Below are 16,180 nucleotides of genomic sequence, written 5' to 3'. Positions count from 1 at the left end.
CCCAAGGGAACAGCCCCTGTCTGCAGCAGGAAGGTTGGCTGCTTCGAATGGACAGAACTTCCAGTCCTAAGTCCACTCACGTCCCGAACGCTCCCAAACGCTCATACCGGGCAAGCCCTCACCGGGTGCACCTCTGGCTCCCAGGTAAGGCCAAAACCTGAGCATGGTAGCGTAGGATCACAGAGAAGGAGCGGGTGGGGGTGCTTCTGTCTTGACAAAGGCGTGACATGGCTAGTGACTGAGAGGGCCTTGACTTTCCCCTATGACTGACTGTGAGAGGGGAAGGTGAAGATTTTCTGCACCCAGCATGCCTTGTGACATTCTTAGGCAAATGAGGTGAGAGCCCTGCCAGAATAGCTCCAGCGATCCCATGCCACTCCTCTGAAGGCTCCTGATCTGCATAACCACAGCATTTTGAGCAGGAAGCAGAGTGGCGCAGCGGAAGCGTGCTGGGCCCATAACCCAGAGGTCGATGGATCGCAACCATCCTCTGCTAGCATGGATTGAATTTTTTTCTTGTGAGGACCACTCTCTCGTTTCCACGCTGCCAGAGCGGAAAACAGCAGGCTTGTGCCAGCTTTTTGTGGGAAGAGACTGCTCAACTATCGGTCTCTGCTCAAAGTCAGGGAGACAGATGGTCAGAGAATCAACCCTACACTTCAAAGGAAATGATGCACAGTTATGACCATTAAAGAAAGATGGGACCCTCGCACTTCTTTCTGAGCCTGCTTGGAACGTTATTATTCCCTTTTTTTGTCCTGCTATTATCAATCTCCTGTGAATTTCGTGGAGCTGTTTTCTTTCTCTACCCTGCTGTTTTTCCCTTGCTGCCAATATATGCTTATTTCAATGATTTGAACTGCTGCTTTCCCTTTCTCCTTTTCTGCGCAGCTTTTGCATTGGTTTCAATCTCCAGTTTCTTAGCAGTTGCAAGAACTTTTTTCCTGATTTTCATGTTGGTCTGTAAACCAAAAATACCTCTGATACTGGTGCAATATAGTAATTGAACTCAGGGTTGTGATGTCTAGAGTTTTAAAAAAACATATGCCACGGAGCGTTGGTGGTATAGTGGTGAGCATAGCTGCCTTCCAAGCAGTTGACCCGGGTTCGATTCCCGGCCAACGCAGTGCTAATATTTATACATTAAGCAAGCTGTAGCTATTCTAACGCAATATGTTAAAAAAAAGTGAAATATCTTGACCAGATTACTCAGCTATTAGATAAATAATAAACAAAGACATAGGCAGGCATCCCAAAAGCCCCGTCTGCGACTTTCTATGTCCTGAAATTTTTATATTTTACAAACAGCAGTCACCACTCACAACTGCTGGTAATAAATGGGCTGCAGGGGGGCAGGCAATGAAACGGCTAAGCCCTTCTGCCCGACCAGCCTTTAGAACTGCAGCATCTCTGCAGTAAAAAGTGTTTCAGGTCAATATCTCTCCCCTGGAAAAAATGTGCGAGACCCACCACCGATAAATGTGGCAAAAGTCCCCAACATTTTCTGCATATTTGTGCTCTTACCTGAAAGCAGCGCCACCTTGTAGTCATCGCAGGCAACTGCAGCATACAACCAAATTTATCCGAGAGCAAGGTGAAAGAAACCCAAGGGAACAGCCCCTGTCTGCAGCAGGAAGGTTGGCTGCTTCGAATGGACAGAACTTCCAGTCCTAAGTCCACTCACGTCCCGAACGCTCATACCGGGCAAGCCCTGACCGGGTGCACCTCTGGCTCCCAGGTAAGGCCAAAACCTGAGCATGGTAGCGCAGGATCACAGAGAAGGAGCGGGTGGGGGTGCTTCTGTCTTGACAAAGACGTGACATGGCTAGTGACTGAGAGGGCCTTGACTTTCCCCTATGACTGACTGTGACAGGGGAAGGTGAAGATTTTCTGCACCCAGCATGCCTTGTGACATTCTTAGGCAAATGAGGTGAGAGCCCTGCCAGAATAGCTCCAGCGATCCCATGCCACTCCTCTGAAGGCTCCTGATCAGGATAACAACAGCATTTTGAACAGGAAGCAGAGTGGCGCAGCGGAAGCGTGCTGGGCCCATAACCCAGAGGTCGATGGATCGAAACCATCCTCTGCTAGCATGGATTGATTTTTTTTCTTGTGAGGACCACTCTCTCGTTTCCACGCTGCCAGAGCGGAAAACAGCAGGCTTGTGCCAGCTTTTTGTGGGAAGAGACTGCTCAACTATCGGTCTCTGCTCAAAGTCAGGGAGACAGATGGTCAGAGAATCAACCCTACACTTCAAAGGAAATGATGCACAGTTATGACCATTAACGAAAGATGGGACCCTCGCACTTCTTTCTGAGGCTGCTTGGAACGTTATTATTCCCTTTTTTTGTCCTGCTATTATCAATCTCCTGTGAATTTCGTGGAGCTGTTTTCTTTCTCTACCCTGCTGTTTTTCCCTTGCTGCCAATATATGCTTATTTCAATGATTTGAACTGCTGCTTTCCCTTTCTCCTTTTCTGCGCAGCTTTTGCATTGGTTTCAATCTCCAGTTCCTTAGCAGTTGCAAGAACTTTTTTCCTGATTTTCATGTTGGTCTGTAAACCAAAAATACCTCTGATACTGGTGCAATATAGTAATTGAACTCAGGGTTGTGATGTCTAGAGTTTAAAAAACACATATGCCATGGAGCGTTGGTGGTATAGTGGTGAGCATAGCTGCCTTCCAAGCAGTTGACCCGGGTTCGATTCCCGGCCAACGCAGTGCTAATATTTATACATTAAGCAAGCTGTAGCTATTCTAACGCAATATGTTAAAAAAAAGAGAAATATCTTGACCAGATTACTCAGCTATTAGATAAATAATAAACAAAGACATAGGCAGGCATCCCAAAAGCCCCGTCTGCGACTTTCTATGTCCTGAAATTTTTATATTTTACAAACAGCAGTCACCACTCACAACTGCTGGTAATAAATGGGCTGCAGGGGGGCAGGCAATGAAACGGCTAAGCCCTTCTGCCCGACCAGCCTTTAGAACTGCAGCATCTCTGCAGTAAAAAGTGTTTCAGGTCAATATCTCTCCCTTGGAAAAAATGTGCGAGACCCACCACCGATAAATGTGGCAAAAGTCCCCAACATTTTCTGCATATTTGTGCTCTTACCTGAAAGCAGCGCCACCTTGTAGTCATCGCAGGCAACTGCAGCATACAACCAAATTTATCCGAGAGCAAGGTGAAAGAAACCCAAGGGAACAGCCCCTGTCTGCAGCAGGAAGGTTGGCTGCTTCGAATGGACAGAACTTCCAGTCCTAAGTCCACTCACGTCCCGAACGCTCCCAAACGCTCAGCCCTGACCGGGTGCACCTCTGGCTCCCAAGTAAGGCCAAAACCTGAGCATGGTAGCGCAGGATCACAGAGAAGGAGCGGGTGGGGGTGCTTCTGTCTTGACAAAGGCGTGACATGGCTAGTGACTGAGAGGGCCTTGACTTTCCCCTATGACTGACTGTGAGAGGGGAAGGTGAAGATTTTCTGCACCCAGCATGCCTTGTGACATTCTTAGGCAAATGAGGTGAGAGCCCTGCCAGAATAGCTCCAGCGATCCCATGCCACTCCTCTGAAGGCTCCTGATCAGCATAACAACAGCATTTTGAACAGGAAGCAGAGTGGCGCAGCGGAAGCGTGCTGGGCCCATAACCCAGAGGTCGATGGATCGAAACCATCCTCTGCTAGCATGGATTGATTTTTTTTCTTGTGAGGACCACTCTCTCGTTTCCACGCTGCCAGAGCGGAAAACAGCAGGCTTGTGCCAGCTTTTTGTGGGAAGAGACTGCTCAACTATCGGTCTCTGCTCAAAGTCAGGGAGACAGATGGTCAGAGAATCAACCCTACACTTCAAAGGAAATGATGCACAGTTATGACCATTAACGAAAGATGGGACCCTCGCACTTCTTTCTGAGGCTGCTTGGAACGTTATTATTCCCTTTTTTTGTCCTGCTATTATCAATCTCCTGTGAATTTCGTGGAGCTGTTTTCTTTCTCTACCCTGCTGTTTTTCCCTTGCTGCCAATATATGCTTATTTCAATGATTTGAACTGCTGCTTTCCCTTTCTCCTTTTCTGCGCAGCTTTTGCATTGGTTTCAATCTCCAGTTCCTTAGCAGTTGCAAGAACTTTTTTCCTGATTTTCATGTTGGTCTGTAAACCAAAAATACCTCTGATACTGGTGCAATATAGTAATTGAACTCAGGGTTGTGATGTCTAGAGTTTAAAAAACACATATGCCATGGAGCGTTGGTGGTATAGTGGTGAGCATAGCTGCCTTCCAAGCAGTTGACCCGGGTTCGATTCCCGGCCAACGCAGTGCTAATATTTATACATTAAGCAAGCTGTAGCTATTCTAACGCAATATGTTAAAAAAAAGAGAAATATCTTGACCAGATTACTCAGCTATTAGATAAATAATAAACAAAGACATAGGCAGGCATCCCAAAATCCCCGTCTGCGACTTTCTATGTCCTGAAATTTTTATATTTTACAAACAGCAGTCACCACTCACAACTGCTGGTAATAAATGGGCTGCAGGGGGGCAGGCAATGAAACGGCTAAGCCCTTCTGCCCGACCAGCCTTTAGAACTGCAGCATCTCTGCAGTAAAAAGTGTTTCAGGTCAATATCTCTCCCTTGGAAAAAATGTGCGAGACCCACCACCGATAAATGTGCCAAAAGTCCCCAACATTTTCTGCATATTTGTGCTCTTACCTGAAAGCAGCGCCACCTTGTAGTCATCGCAGGCAACTGCAGCATACAACCAAATTTATCCGAGAGCAAGGTGAAAGAAACCCAAGGGAACAGCCCCTGTCTGCAGCAGGAAGGTTGGCTGCTTCGAATGGACAGAACTTCCAGTCCTAAGTCCACTCACGTCCCGAACGCTCCCAAACGCTCATACCGGGCAAGCCCTCACCGGGTGCACCTCTGGCTCCCAGGTAAGGCCAAAACCTGAGCATGGTAGCGTAGGATCACAGAGAAGGAGCGGGTGGGGGTGCTTCTGTCTTGACAAAGGCGTGACATGGCTAGTGACTGAGAGGGCCTTGACTTTCCCCTATGACTGACTGTGAGAGGGGAAGGTGAAGATTTTCTGCACCCAGCATGCCTTGTGACATTCTTAGGCAAATGAGGTGAGAGCCCTGCCAGAATAGCTCCAGCGATCCCATGCCACTCCTCTGAAGGCTCCTGATCTGCATAACCATAGCATTTTGAGCAGGAAGCAGAGTGGCGCAGCGGAAGCGTGCTGGGCCCATAACCCTGAGGTCGATGGATCGAAACCATTCTCTGCTAGCATGGATTGATGTTTTTTTTCTTGTGAGGACCACTCTCTCGTTTCCACGCTGCCAGAGCGGAAAAAAGCAGGGTTGTGCCAGCTTTTTGTGGGAAGAGACTGCTCAACTATCGGTCTCTGCTCAAAGTCAGGGAGACAGATGGTCAGAGAATCAACCCTACACTTCAAAGGAAATGATGCACAGTTATGACCATTAACGAAAGATGGGACCCTCGCACTTCTTTCTGAGGCTGCTTGGAACGTTATTATTCCCTTTTTTTGTCCTGCTATTATCAATCTCCTGTGAATTTCGTGGAGCTGTTTTCTTTCTCTACCCTGCTGTTTTTCCCTTGCTGCCAATATATGCTTATTTCAATGATTTGAACTGCTGCTTTCCCTTTCTCCTTTTCTGCGCAGCTTTTGCATTGGTTTCAATCTCCAGTTCCTTAGCAGTTGCAAGAACTTTTTTCCTGATTTTCATGTTGGTCTGTAAACCAAAAATACCTCTGATACTGGTGCAATATAGTCATTGAACTCAGGGTTGTGATGTCTAGAGTTTAAAAAAAACATATGCCATGGAGCGTTGGTGGTATAGTGGTGAGCATAGCTGTCTTCCAAGCAGTTGACCCGGGTTTGATTCCCGGCCAACGCAGTGCTAATATTTATACATTAAGCAAGCTGTAGCTATTCTAACGCAATATGTTAAAAAAAAGAGAAATATCTTGACCAGATTACTCAGCTATTAGATAAATAATAAACAAAGACATAGGCAGGCATCCCTAAAGCCCCGTCTGCGACTTTCTATGTCCTGAAATTTTTATATTTTACAAACAGCAGTCACCACTCACAACTGCTGGTAATAAATGGGCTGCAGGGGGGCAGGCAATGAAACGGCTAAGCCCTTCTGCCCGACCAGCCTTTAGAACTGCAGCATCTCTGCAGTAAAAAGTGTTTCAGGTCAATATCTCTCCCCTGGAAAAAATGTGCGAGACCCACCACCGATAAATGTGGCAAAAGTCCCCAACATTTTATGCATATTTGTGCTCTTACCTGAAAGCAGCGCCACCTTGTAGTCATCGCAGGCAACTGCAGCATACAACCAAATTTATCCGAGAGCAAGGTGAAAGAAACCCAAGGGAACAGCCCCTGTCTGCAGCAGGAAGGTTGGCTGCTTCGAATGGACAGAACTTCCAGTCCTAAGTCCACTCACGTCCCGAACGCTCCCAAACGCTCATACCGGGCAAGCCCTCACTGGGTGCACCTCTGGCTCCCAGGTAAGGCCAAAACCTGAGCATGGTAGCGCAGGATCACAGAGAAGGAGCGGGTGGGGGTGCTTCTGTCTTGACAAAGGCGTGACATGGCTAGTGACTGAGAGGGCCTTGACTTTCCCCTATGACTGACTGTGAGAGGGGAAGGTGAAGATTTTCTGCACCCAGCATGCCTTGTGACATTCTTAGGCAATTGAGGTGAGAGCCCTGCCAGAATAGCTCCAGCGATCCCATGCCACTCCTCTGAAGGCTACTGATCTGCATAACCATAGCATTTTGAGCAGGAAGCAGAGTGGCGCAGCGGAAGCGTGCTGGGCCCATAACCCAGAGGTCGATGGATCGAAACCATCCTCTGCTAGCATGGATTGATTTTTTTTCTTGTGAGGACCACTCTCTCGTTTCCACGCTGCCAGAGCGGAAAAAAAGCAGGCTTGTGCCAGCTTTTTGTGGGAAGAGACTGCTCAACTATCGGTCTCTGCTCAAAGTCAGGGAGACAGATGGTCAGAGAATCAACCCTACACTTCAAAGGAAATGATGCACAGTTATGACCATTAACGAAAGATGGGACCCTCGCACTTCTTTCTGAGGCTGCTTGGAACGTTATTATTCCCTTTTTTTGTCCTGCTATTATCAATCTCCTGTGAATTTCGTGGAGCTGTTTTCTTTCTCTACCCTGCTGTTTTTCCCTTGCTGCCAATATATGCTTATTTCAATGATTTGAACTGCTGCTTTCCCTTTCTCCTTTTCTGCGCAGCTTTTGCATTGGTTTCAATCTCCAGTTCCTTAGCAGTTGCAAGAACTTTTTTCCTGATTTTCATGTTGGTCTGTAAACCAAAAATACCTCTGATACTGGTGCAATATAGTCATTGAACTCAGGGTTGTGATGTCTAGAGTTTAAAAAAAACATATGCCACGGAGCGTTGGTGGTATAGTGGTGAGCATAGCTGCCTTCCAAGCAGTTGACCCGGGTTCGATTTCCGGCCAACGCAGTGCTAATATTTATACATTAAGCAAGCTGTAGCTATTCTAACGCAATATGTTAAAAAAAAGAGAAATATCTTGACCAGATTACTCAGCTATTAGATAAATAATAAACAAAGACATAGGCAGGCATCCCAAAAGCCCCGTCTGCGACTTTCTATGTCCTGAAATTTTTATATTTTACAAACAGCAGTCACCACTCACAACTGCTGGTAATAAATGGGCTGCAGGGGGGCAGGCAATGAAACGGCTAAGCCCTTCTGCCCGACCAGCCTTTAGAACTGCAGCATCTCTGCAGTAAAAAGTGTTTCAGGTCAATATCTCTCCCCTGGAAAAAATGTGCGAGACCCACCACCGATAAATGTGGCAAAAGTCCCCAACATTTTCTGCATATTTGTGCTCTTACCTGAAAGCAGCGCCACCTTGTAGTCATCGCAGGCAACTGCAGCATACAACCAAATTTATCCGAGAGCAAGGTGAAAGAAACCCAAGGGAACAGCCCCTGTCTGCAGCAGGAAGGTTGGCTGCTTTGAATGGACAGAACTTCCAGTCCTAAGTCCACTCACGTCCCGAACGCTCCCAAACGCTCATACCGGGCAAGCCCTCACCGGGTGCACCTCTGGCTCCCAGGTAAGGCCAAAACCTGAGCATGGTAGCGCAGGATCACAGTGAAGGAGCGGATGGGGGTGCTTCTGTCTTGACAAAGACGTGACATGGCTAGTGACTGAGAGGGCCTTGACTTTCCCCTATGACTGACTGTGAGAGGGGAAGGCGAAGATTTTCTGCACCCAGCATGCCTTTTGACATTCTTAGGCAAATGAGGTGAGAGCCCTGCCAGAATAGCTCCAGCGATCCCATGCCACTCCTCTGAAGGCTCCTGATCTGCATAACCACAGCATTTTGAACAGGAAGCAGAGTGGTGCAGCGGAAGCGTGCTGGGCCCATAACCCAGAGGTCGATGGATCAAAACCATCCTCTGCTAGCATGGATTGATTTTTTTTCTTGTGAGGACCACTCTCTCGTTTCCACGCTGCCAGAGTGGAAAACAGCAGGCTTGTGCCAGCTTTTTGTTGGAAGAGACTGCTCAACTATCGGTCTCTGCTCAAAGTCAGGGAGACAGATGGTCAGAGAATCAACCCTACACTTCAAAGGAAATGATGCACAGTTATGACCATTAAAGAAAGATGGGACCCTCGCACTTCTTTCTGAGGCTGCTTGGAACGTTATTATTCCCTTTTTTTGTCCTGCTATTATCAATCTCCTGTGAATTTCGTGGAGCTGTTTTCTTTCTTTCTTCCCTGCTGTTTTTCCCTTGCTGCCAATATATGCTTATTTCAATGATTTGAACTGCTGCTTTCCCTTTCTCCTTTTCTGCGCAGCTTTTGCATTGGTTTCAATCTCCAGTTCCTTAGCAGTTGCAAGAACTTTTTTCCTGATTTTCATGTTGGTCTGTAAACCAAAAATACCTCTGATACTGGTGCAATATAGTCATTGAACTCAGGTTTGTGATGTCTAGAGTTTAAAAAAAACATATGCCACGGAGCGTTGGTGGTATAGTGGTGAGCATAGCTGCCTTCCAAGCAGTTGACCCAGGTTCGATTCCCGGCCAACGCAGTGCTAATATTTATACATTAAGCAAGCTGTAGCTATTCTAACGCAATATGTTAAAAAAAAGAGAAATATCTTGACCAGATTACTCAGCTATTAGATAAATAATAAACAAAGACATAGGCAGGCATCCCAAAAGCCCCGTCTGCGACTTTCTATGTCCTGAAATTTTTATATTTTACAAACAGCAGTCACCACTCACAACTGCTGGTAATAAATGGGCTGCAGGGGGGCAGGCAATGAAACGGCTAAGCCCTTCTGCCCGACCAGCCTTTAGAACTGCAGCATCTCTGCAGTAAAAAGTGTTTCAGGTCAATATCTCTCCCCTGGAAAAAATGTGCGAGACCCACCACCGATAAATGTGGCAAAAGTCCCCAACATTTTCTGCATATTTGTGCTCTTACCTGAAAGCAGCACCACCTTGTAGTCATCGCAGGCAACTGCAGCATACAACCAAATTTATCCGAGAGCAAGGTGAAAGAAACCCAAGGGAACAGCCCCTGTCTGCAGCAGGAAGGTTGGCTGCTTCGAATGGACAGAACTTCCAGTCCTAAGTCCACTCACGTCCCGAACGCTCCCAAACGCTCATACCGGGCAAGCCCTCACTGGGTGCACCTCTGGCTCCCAGGTAAGGCCAAAACCTGAGCATGGTAGCGCAGGATCACAGAGAAGGAGCGGTGGGGGTGGTTCTGTCTTGACAAAGGCGTGACATGGCTAGTGACTGAGAGGGCCTTGACTTTCCCCTATGACTGAGTGTGAGAGGGGAAGGTGAAGATTTTCTGCACCCAGCATGCCTTGTGACATTCTTAGGCAAATGAGGTGAGAGCCCTGCCAGAATAGCTCCAGCGATCCCATGCCACTCCTCTGATGGCTCCTGATCTGCATAACCATAGCATATTGAGCAGGAAGCAGAGTGGCGCAGCGGAAGCGTGCTGGGCCCATAACCCAGAGGTCGATGGATCGAAACCATCCTCTGCTAGTATGGATTGATTTTTTTTCTTGTGAGGACCACTCTCTCGTTTCCACGCTGCCAGAGCGGAAAAAAAGCAGGCTTGTGCCAGCTTTTTGTGGGAAGAGACTGCTCAACTATCGGTCTCTGCTCAAAGTCAGGGAGACAGATGGTCAGAGAATCAACCCTACACTTCAAAGGAAATGATGCACAGTTATGACCATTAACGAAAGATGGGACCCTCGCACTTCTTTCTGAGGCTGCTTGGAACGTTATTATTCCCTTTTTTTGTCCTGCTATTATCAATCTCCTGTGGATTTCGTGGAGCTGTTTTCTTTCTCTACCCTGCTGTTTTTCCCTTGCTGCCAATATATGCTTATTTCAATGATTTGAACTGCTGCTTTCCCTTTCTCCTTTTCTGCGCAGCTTTTGCATTGGTTTCAATCTCCAGTTCCTTAGCAGTTGCAAGAACTTTTTTCCTGATTTTCATGTTGGTCTGTAAACCAAAAATACCTCTGATACTGGTGCAATATAGTCATTGAACTCAGGGTTGTGATGTCTAGAGTTTAAAAAAAACAAATGCCACAGAGCGTTGGTGGTATAGTGGTGAGCATAGCTGCCTTCCAAGCAGTTTACCCGGGTTCGATTCCCGGCCAACGCAGTGCTAATATTTATACATTAAGCAAGCTGTAGCTATTCTAACGCAATATGTTAAAAAAAAGAGAAATATCTTGACCAGATTACTCAGCTATTAGATAAATAATAAACAAAGACATAGGCAGGCATCACAAAAGCCCCGTCTGCGACTTTCTATGTCCTATAATTTTTATATTTTACAAACAGCAGTCACCACTCACAACTGCTGGTAATAAATGGGCTGCAGGGGGGCAGGCAATGAAACGGCTAAGCCCTTCTGCCCGACCAGCCTTTAGAACTGCAGCATCTCTGCAGTAAAAAGTGTTTCAGGTCAATATCTCTCCCCTGGAAAAAATGTGCGAGACCCACCACCGATAAATGTGGCAAAAGTCCCCAACATTTTCTGCATATTTGTGCTCTTACCTGAAAGCAGCGCCACCTTGTAGTCATCGCAGGCAACTGCAGCATACAACCAAATTTATCCGAGAGCAAGGTGAAAGAAACCCAAGGGAACAGCCCCTGTCTGCAGCAGGAAGGTTGGCTGCTTTGAATGGACAGAACTTCCAGTCCTAAGTCCACTCACATCCCGAACGCTCCGAAACGCTCATACCGGGCAAGCCCTCACCGGGTGCACCTCTGGCTCCCAGGTAAGGCCAAAACCTGAGCATGGTAGCGCAGGATCACAGAGAAGGAGCGGGTGGGGGTGCTTCTGTCTTGACAAAGGCGTGACATGGCTAGTGACTGAGAGGGCCTTGACTTTCCCCTATGACTGAGTGTGAGAGGGGAAGGTGAAGATTTTCTGCACCCAGCATGCCTTGTGACATTCTTAGGCAAATGAGGTGAGAGCCCTGCCAGAATAGCTCCAGCGATCCCATGCCACTCCTCTGATGGCTCCTGATCTGCATAACCATAGCATTTTGAGCAGGAAGCAGAGTGGCGCAGCGGAAGCGTGCTGGGCCCATAACCCAGAGGTCGATGGATCGAAACCATCCTCTGCTAGTATGGATTGATTTTTTTTCTTGTGAGGACCACTCTCTCGTTTCCACGCTGCCAGAGCGGAATAAAAGCAGGCTTGTGCCAGCTTTTTGTGGGAAGAGACTGCTCAACTATCGGTCTCTGCTCAAAGTCAGGGAGACAGATGGTCAGAGAATCAACCCTACACTTCAAAGGAAATGATGAACAGTTATGACCATTAACGAAAGATGGGACCCTCGCACTTCTTTCTGAGGCTGCTTGGAACGTTATTATTCCCTTTTTTTGTCCTGCTATTATCAATCTCCTGTGAATTTCGTGGAGCTGTTTTCTTTCTCTACCCTGCTGTTTTTCCCTTGCTGCCAATATATGCTTATTTCAATGATTTGAACTGCTGCTTTCCCTTTCTCCTTTTCTGCGCAGCTTTTGCATTGGTTTCAATCTCCAGTTCCTTAGCAGTTGCAAGAACTTTTTTCCTGATTTTCATGTTGGTCTGTAAACCAAAAATACCTCTGATACTGGTGCAATATAGTCATTGAACTCAGGGTTGTGATGTCTAGAGTTTAAAAAAAACATGTGCCACGGAGCGTTGGTGCTATAGTGGTGAGCATAGCTGCCTTCCAAGCAATTGACCCGGGTTTGATTCCCGGCCAACGCAGTGCTAATATTTATACATTAAGCAAGCTGTAGCTATTCTAACGCAATATGTTAAAAAAAAGAGAAATATCTTGACCAGATTACTCAGCTATTAGATAAATAATAAACAAAGACATAGGCAGGCTTCCCAAAAGCCCCGTCTGCGACTTTCTATGTCCTGAAATGTTTATATTTTACAAACAGCAGTCACCACTCACAACTGCTGGTAATAAATGGGCTGCAGGGGGGCAGGCAATGAAACGGCTAAGCCCTTCTGCCCGACCAGCCTTTAGAACTGCAGCATCTCTGCAGTAAAAAGTGTTTCAGGTCAATATCTCTCCCCTGGAAAAAATGTGCGAGACCCACCACCGATAAATGTGGCAAAAGTCCCCAACATTTTCTGCATATTTGTGCTCTTACCTGAAAGCAGCGCCACCTTGTAGTCATCGCAGGCAACTGCAGCATACAACCAAATTTATCCGAGAGCAAGGTGAAAGAAACCCAAGGGAACAGCCCCTGTCTGCAGCAGGAAGGTTGGCTGCTTCGAATGGACAGAACTTCCAGTCCTAAGTCCACTCACGTCCCGAACGCTCCCAAACGCTCATACCGGGCAAGCTCTCACTGGGTGCACCTCTGGCTCCCAGGTAAGGCCAAAACCTGAGCATGGTAGCGCAGGATCACAGAGAAGGAGCGGGTGGGGGTGCTTCTGTCTTGACAAAGGCGTGACATGGCTAGTGACTGAGAGGGCCTTGACTTTCCCCTATGACTGACTGTGAGAGGGGAAGGTGAAGATTTTCTGCACCCAGCATGCCTTGTGACATTCTTAGGCAAATGAGGTGAGAGCCCTGCCAGAATAGCTCCAGCGATCCCATGCCACTCCTCTGAAGGCTACTGATCTGCATAACCATAGCATTTTGAGCAGGAAGCAGAGTTGCGCAGCGGAAGCGTGCTGGGCCCATAACCCAGAGGTCGATCGATCGAAACCATCCTCTGCTAGCATAGATTGATTTTTTTTCTTGTGAGGACCACTCTCTCGTTTCCACGCTGCCAGAGCGGAAAAAAAGCAGGCTTGTGCCAGCTTTTTGTGGGAAGAGACTGCTCAACTATCGGTCTCTGCTCAAAGTCAGGGAGACAGATGGTCAGAGAATCAACCCTACACTTCAAAGGAAATGATGCACAGTTATGACCATTAACGAAAGATGGGACCCTCGCACTTCTTTCTGAGGCTGCTTGGAACGTTATTATTCCCTTTTTTTGTCCTGCTATTATCAATCTCCTGTGAATTTCGTGGAGCTGTTTTCTTTCTCTACCCTGCTGTTTTTCCCTTGCTGCCAATATATGCTTATTTCAATGATTTGAACTGCTGCTTTCCCTTTCTCCTTTTCTGCGCATCTTTTGCATTGGTTTCAATCTCCAGTTCCTTAGCAGTTGCAAGAACTTTTTTCCTGATTTTCATGTTGGTCTGTAAACCAAAAATACCTCTGATACTGGTGCAATATAGTCATTGAACTCAGGGTTGTGATGTCTAGAGTTTAAAAAAAACATATGCCACGGAGCGTTGGTCGTATAGTGGTGAGCATAGCTGCCTTCCAAGCAGTTGACCCGGGTTCGATTCCCGGCCAACGCAGTGCTAATATTTATACATTAAGCAAGCTGTAGCTATTCTAACGCAATATGTTAAAAAAAAGAGAAATATCTTGACCAGATTACTCAGCTATTAGATAAATAATAAACAAAGACATAGGCAGGCATCCCAAAAGCCCCGTCTGCGACTTTCTATGTCCTGAAATTTTTATATTTTACAAACAGCAGTCACCACTCACAACTGGTGGTAATAAATGGGCTGCAGGGGGGCAGGCAATGAAACGGCTAAGCCCTTCTGCCCGACCAGCCTTTAGAACTGCAGCATCTCTGCAGTAAAAAGTGTTTCAGGTCAATATCTCTCCCCTGGAAAAAATGTGCGAGACCCACCACCGATAAATGTGGCAAAAGTCCCCAACATTTTCTGCATATTTGTGCTCTTACCTGAAAGCAGCGCCACCTTGTAGTCATCGCAGGCAACTGCAGCATACAACCAAATTTATCCGAGAGCAAGGTGAAAGAAACCCAAGGGAACAGCCCCTGTCTGCAGCAGGAAGGTTGGCTGCTTTGAATGGACAGAACTTCCAGTCCTAAGTCCACTCACGTCCCGAACGCTCCCAAACGCTCATACCGGGAAAGCCCTCACCGGGTGCACCTCTGGCTCCCAGGTAAGGCCAAAACCTGAGCATGGTAGCGCAGGATCACAGAGAAGGAGCGGGTGGGGGTGCTTCTGTCTTGACAAAGACGTGACATGGCTAGTGACTGAGAGGGCCTTGACTTTCCCCTATGACTGACTGTGAGAGGGGAAGGCAAAGATTTTCTGCACCCAGCATGCCTTTTGACATTCTTAGGCAAATGAGGTGAGAGCCCTGCCAGAATAGCTCCAGCGATCCCATGCCACTCCTCTGAAGGCTCCTGATCTGCATAACCACAGCATTTTGCACAGGAAGCAGAGTGGCGCAGCAGAAGCGTGCTGGGTCCATAACCCAGAGGTCGATGGATCGAAACCATCCTCTGCTAGCATGGATTGATTTTTTTTCTTGTGAGGACCACTCTCTCGTTTCCACGCTGCCAGAGTGGAAAACAGCAGGCTTGTGCCAGCTTTTTGTGGGAAGAGACTGCTCAACTATCGGTCTCTGCTCAAAGTCAGGGAGACAGTTGGTCAGAGAATCAACCCTACACTTCAAAGGAAATGATGCACAGTTATGACCATTAAAGAAAGATGGGACCCTCGCACTTCTTTCTGAGCCTGCTTGGAACGTTATTATTCCCTTTTTTTGTCCTGCTATTATCAATCTCCTGTGAATTTCGTGGAGCTGTTTTCTTTCTCTACCCTGCTGTTTTTCCCTTGCTGCCAATATATGCTTATTTCAATGATTTGAACTGCTGCTTTCCCTTTCTCCTTTTCTGCGCAGCTTTTGCATTGGTTTCAATCTCCAGTTCCTTAGCAGTTGCAAGAACTTTTTTCCTGATTTTCATGTTGGTCTGTAAACCAAAAATACCTCTGATACTGGTGCAATATAGTCATTGAACTCAGGTTTGTGATGTCTAGAGTTTAAAAAAAACATATGCCACGGAGCGTTGGTGGTATAGTGGTGAGCATAGCTGCCTTCCAAGCAGTTGACCCAGGTTCGATTCCCTGCCAACGCAGTGCTAATATTTATACATTAAGCAAGCTGTAGCTATTCTAACGCAATATGTTAAAAAAAAGAGAAATATCTTGACCAGATTACTCAGCTATTAGATAAATAATAAACAAAGACATAGGCAGGCATCCCAAAAGCCCCGTCTGCGACTTTCTATGTCCTGAAATTTTTATATTTTACAAACAGCAGTCACCACTCAGAACTGCTGGTAATAAATGGGCTGCAGGGGGGCAGGCAATGAAACGGCTAAGCCCTTCTGCCCGACCAGCCTTTAGAACTGCAGCATCTCTGCAGTAAAAAGTGTTTCAGGTCAATATCTCTCCCCTGGAAAAAATGTGCGAGACCCACCACCGATAAATGTGGCAAAAGTCCCCAACATTTTCTGCATATTTGTGCTCTTACCTGAAAGCAGCGCCACCTTGTAGTCATCGCAGGCAACTGCAGCATACAACCAAATTTATCCGAGAGCAAGGTGAAAGAAACCCAAGGGAACAGCCCCTGTCTGCAGCAGGAAGGTTGGCTGCTTCGAATGGACAGAACTTCCAGTCCTAAGTCCACTCACGTCCCGAACGCTCCCAAACGCTCATACCGGGCAAGCCCTCACTCGGTGCACCTCTGGCTCCCAGGTAAGGCCA

At 47.0% G+C, this 16,180-nt stretch overlaps 4 non-coding genes across 4 annotated transcripts; all 4 read left to right on the top strand.

The window, feature by feature from the left end:
* Window positions 1-1,054: 1,054 nt before the first annotated feature.
* Window positions 1,055-1,126, top strand: TRNAG-UCC (transfer RNA glycine (anticodon UCC)). Its single transcript has one exon. It is a non-coding gene; the product is annotated as a tRNA-Gly (tRNA).
* A 1,522-nt stretch (window positions 1,127-2,648) lies between these two features.
* Window positions 2,649-2,720, top strand: TRNAG-UCC (transfer RNA glycine (anticodon UCC)). Its single transcript has one exon. It is a non-coding gene; the product is annotated as a tRNA-Gly (tRNA).
* A 1,522-nt stretch (window positions 2,721-4,242) lies between these two features.
* Window positions 4,243-4,314, top strand: TRNAG-UCC (transfer RNA glycine (anticodon UCC)). Its single transcript has one exon. It is a non-coding gene; the product is annotated as a tRNA-Gly (tRNA).
* A 6,349-nt stretch (window positions 4,315-10,663) lies between these two features.
* Window positions 10,664-10,735, top strand: TRNAG-UCC (transfer RNA glycine (anticodon UCC)). The gene has a single exon. It is a non-coding gene; the product is annotated as a tRNA-Gly (tRNA).
* Window positions 10,736-16,180: the final 5,445 nt, after the last annotated feature.

This window comes from Pleurodeles waltl, unplaced genomic scaffold, assembly GCF_031143425.1.
Source record: "Pleurodeles waltl isolate 20211129_DDA unplaced genomic scaffold, aPleWal1.hap1.20221129 scaffold_69, whole genome shotgun sequence".
In the NCBI taxonomy this organism is placed as follows: Eukaryota; Metazoa; Chordata; class Amphibia; order Caudata; family Salamandridae; genus Pleurodeles; species Pleurodeles waltl.
Note: the sequence above shows the minus strand (reverse complement) of the source record. Positions and strands in the feature narration are given on the sequence as shown.